Source organism: Tenrec ecaudatus (genome assembly GCF_050624435.1).
Source record: "Tenrec ecaudatus isolate mTenEca1 chromosome 11 unlocalized genomic scaffold, mTenEca1.hap1 SUPER_11_unloc_2, whole genome shotgun sequence".
Taxonomy (NCBI): Eukaryota; Metazoa; Chordata; class Mammalia; order Afrosoricida; family Tenrecidae; genus Tenrec; species Tenrec ecaudatus.
In genome coordinates, this window is record NW_027457630.1 from 1,953,516 (window position 1) to 1,958,028 (window position 4,513).

General features: G+C 39.4%; 1 pseudogene; it reads left to right on the plus strand.

The window, feature by feature from the left end:
* Positions 1 to 370: 370 nt before the first annotated feature.
* LOC142435929 (ribosome biogenesis protein BRX1 homolog pseudogene) lies at positions 371 to 1,383 on the plus strand (annotated as a pseudogene).
* The last annotated feature ends 3,130 nt before the right edge of the window (positions 1,384 to 4,513 follow it).

The following is a 4,513-nucleotide window of genomic DNA, read 5'->3' on the forward strand; positions in this document are numbered from 1 at the left end:
GTACTCCAATTGTCCACCGCCCTTGAACTCTTTAATAGAAGTGGTGCCTCCTAACTCAGAACGATTCCAGCATCTTAATTGTGAACAATGTGTTTACATTGAACCAAATTCAAAACAAAAAAAGAGTGATAAAAATAAAAACACAGAAATAATTCATCTGATGGACTAATGGATCATGTAAACATTCTAAGACCAAAACACGTAGATGGTGCATGTTTGTTGACCACTATCAACTGCTCTGAGCAGCATCACAGTAGGATGTCATGAACATGACGAGTGGAAAATGTGGAACATAATTCAAAAGCATTAAAAAGATCATATTAGATGGCATTGAAACCTGGTCATCCAAGCCAAGACATGAAAATGGAACCAAAAAGATGTCCCATCACCGGCTAAGCAGCATGACACTGCAAAGGAGGCACAAGAGGAATACATAGACCATATCCCAGGCCCTGTCAGCAAGGGCAAGTGGAAGAATAAGGATCAAGTTCTCATCTATTCTTCCAGAGGAGTAAATTTCAGAACAAGATGCTTAATGCAAGATTTAAGAATGGTGATGCCTCGTTCAAAAGCAGATACTAAAATAGATCATAAAGATAAGTTATTCGTGATTAATGAGGCCTACTAAATGAAAAACTAATAAGTGCATCTATTTTGAGGCCAAGAAAAAGCAGCATCTTTATATGTGGCTTTCAAATTCACCTAACGGACCATCTGCTAAATTCCTTGTTCAGAATAATCATACCCTAGCTGAACTCAAGTTGACTGGAAGCTGTTTGCAGGTTTCTCGGCCCCTTTTGTGTCTTGACCCTGTATTGGATGAATCCCACAGGATACTTTGTTAAAAGACTGCTAAATTCAGATCTTCTGGATGCCCCGCTGTCGCCCCAGCTGACCTCCTTGTCAGCCCTTTGTGAATCATGTGTTTGCTTTCAGCATTGTGGATAATCGGTTATGGTTGCAGAATTTCCAGATTATAGAGGAAGATGCTGCTCTGGTAGAGATAGGGAACGTTTTGTCTTAAACTTTATCCAGATTTTCCAGGGAAGGCTCAGAGCACCAACTTCATAGGAAAACCCTATTCAGTCACCAAACACGCAGCCGTATCAAGAAATCCATCACAGCTGCAAAATACAAAGCACGACAGCAAGGGAGGAGGTGCAGAAACGGAGAAAGAAAGAGCCCACGACTGAGCTGCCCATGGTCCCCTGCAGATGTGCTCAACCCCCAGCCGAGGAAAAGTCCATCAAAATCGAGTGGGTGAAATCAGAGTCCCGGGTGGGATTGAAAACCAGGAAGAAAAAGATCTACAAAAGGCAACGAAAAATGCCACAGAAGATGAGCAGTGGGGGTGCGAAAGGAGTCCAGTTGTTTTGTATTTAATTTACATTCAGAGTGTTAATATTTCCATTATCCAGAGCTGTGTAACTCATGCAATTTTAAAGAAAAAAATGAAATACCAGAATCATTTTGTATGGATTTAATGGTGTCGGTATGTTTCTAAATAAAATGGTATCACAACTCAAAAACAAACAGGTTAACCTCTTGGAAAGATCAGGTGGGATCCCCACGAAAGCTTCAGCTCTGAGTCTGAACAGGGGATATGGGATACATGATGAAATACTGAGGGGATTGGAGTGGATTATTTTAATCATAAGGTGTATGACTCATTGTATGTAAAACTATGACCATCTCTGTAAACCTTCACCTAATTCACAGTAATTTTTAATAAAAAAGTTAAAAATATTCTATTCAGAATATTCAAAAGTAACCCCAAAGCCTTACGTTCTTAGTGGTGACAACATTCCAATCATAATAAACTGGGTTCCTGGAGGTACTGTTTGCATTGTCTAGACATAAAAACAAAGCGAACAGAAAAGCATGGGTCTGGTTTGATGAGACCAAAAGAGTGAAGGGGAGAAGAGATCTCCCGGGCCACGTCTAACTCCCGTTGGGGGCTTTCCGAAGTGTTGTACAGCAGCAGCAGACTGTCATCAGCTGGAAGGTCCTCAAAAGGAATAGGGAGAGGCGTTTTTGGGTAAGGAAAAGATGGTACCCATCCCATGGTGTGCACCACCTCCACAACTTCTTCTAGGCCAGTAGGCTGAAATAGCCGCGTCATTTACATAAGAATGAAAAGAAGGAAGTGAATAAATGCTGAAAAGAGTCACAACTCTCTGGAATATCAAAGACTCAGATTAGTGCTAGGGGACATCACATTGGTTCCAGCGCATGGAAACATTATGGACAGAAGACGGAAACACTGCCAGGGTCAGGCTGCATTCACAATCACTTCTATGAGTCATCCCAGTGATGCAGCCTCGGTGTGGTGCCAATGCAGGGTCATGAGGCCCTGGCTTCTCAAAGCAGGGTGGGTCATCATGACACGGATGGAGAAAAGGCTTACAGGAGCAAAGCCTTTGGGACTTGGACTTGCTGATGGGCTCTGACCCAAAATGAGAAGGAAGCACCGCAAACGCCATTGGTCATCATCAGAACTTGGAATGCATAGACTACGACGCTAGGAAATTCAGAAGTTGTGAAAAATGAAAGGAAACACATAAAGATTGATGGTCTAGGCTTTAGTGAGCTGAAATGGACTGGTATTAGCCATTTTGAATGAAAAAATCTTATGAATTATGATGCTGGGAATGATAGATTCAAGAGGAATGGTGTCTGATTTATTGTCAAAAAGGACATTTCACTGCTGTTTGTGATAGCATAATATCTATCCAAATGCAAGTTAATAAGTCAATATACTATATATACTTCAGCATAAGCTGACCCGAATATCAGCCGAGGCACCTAATTTTACCACAAAAATGGCATTAAAATGTGCTGAAAAACTCCACTTATACACAAATATTTATGATAATTATTATTCAAATTTATACACCAATCACTAATGCTACTGATGCAGAAATTAAAGATTTCTACCAACTCTTCATTCTGAACTTGGTTAATTATGCAATCAAGATGCATTGATTATTATTGGAAATTGGATCACAAAAGTTAGAAGCCGAGAAGAAGGAACAGTATAGAAATGATGCTAGAGATTGCATTAGAGACTTTTGCAAGACCAATGCAAATATATTTTTTTCAAAGCAAATACCATTGTTCAATATAAAAAGTGACTGTCCACATAGACTTCTCCATATGGAATATGTAGGAAACAAAATTGATTCCATCTGTAAGAAGAAACAAGGAGGAAGCTCAATATTAGCAGGTAAGCCAGACCAGGGAATGACTGTAAAACAGGACATCATTTGTTTATATGTAATTTGACTGTGAAGCAGAAATTAAACAAGTCCACCAGAGCCAAAATAGGACTTGAGTAGATCCCACCTGAGAATATCGCAAGGACAGATTTGATACATTGAACACAACATGAACGATGAGACCTGAGTTGCTGAGACAACATCAAGAACATCATTCATCATCGTGCCTATCTATCTCCTGGAGGGTTTGTGCTCTTTCATTGCACTATTCTTTACCAAGCATGGTGTTCGTTTCCAAAGACTGCTCACCCCTGATGATATAACCAAAGTATGGGAGGTGAAGCCTTGTCACTCGCACATCCAAGGAGTATTCTGACTGGACTTCCTCCAAAAGAGATCCGAGGGTTCTTATAGGACTCCATACTACGCTCAATATGCTTCACCAACACTATGATTCAAAGCCAGGAATTCTGCTCTGAGTTTTCTTCATTGCCTGATTTTCAGCTGGGTATAAATCAATGAAAATATAATGACTTTGTGAGTCAGGAGCACTTTAGTCCTCAAGGTGATTTACTTATTTCGTTTAACATGTAAAGAGGACTTCTGCAGCAGATTTGCGCAAAGCAATATTGTAGTTGACTTCTTGACTACTGCTTCCATGGGTGTTGATTGTGGAGTCAAGTAAAAACATCTTTGTCAACTTCAAAAAAATAAAAGAAAACAACATCATTCATGAAGAAAGCAAAAGATCATTAAAAGCATAGGAAAGAAGAAAAGATCAAAGTGAATGTCAGAAGAGACTCTGAAATTTGCTCTTAATCCTAGAGTAGCTAAAGCAAATGGAGGCGGGGCTTAGAAAGTCAAAGAGTTAAACAGAACATTTCAAATGGCAGATTGAGAAGACAAAGTAAAATATTATAATGAAATATACAAAATGAATAACACATTCAGCATATCTTAAATGGAAAGAACTCAAGAAAAAAATCAAGCCTCAAGATGAAATTCTAAAAGATTCTATGGCCAAAATATTGAGTGATACAGTCGCTGTACCAAAAAGAACTAGTTGACACGCAACCATTTCAAGAGGTAGCATATAAACAAGAATCAAAGTTACTAGAGAAAGACGTTCAAGCTACACTGAGAGCCTTAACCAAAAACAAGGCTCCAGGATAGTCAATAGAATAGCAATTAAAATGTTTCAACAAGCTCACGAAGCATAGAAGCACTCACTGGTCTATGCCAGGAAATTTAGTAAACAGCTACTTGGTCAACTGACTGGAAGAGATCCATATTTG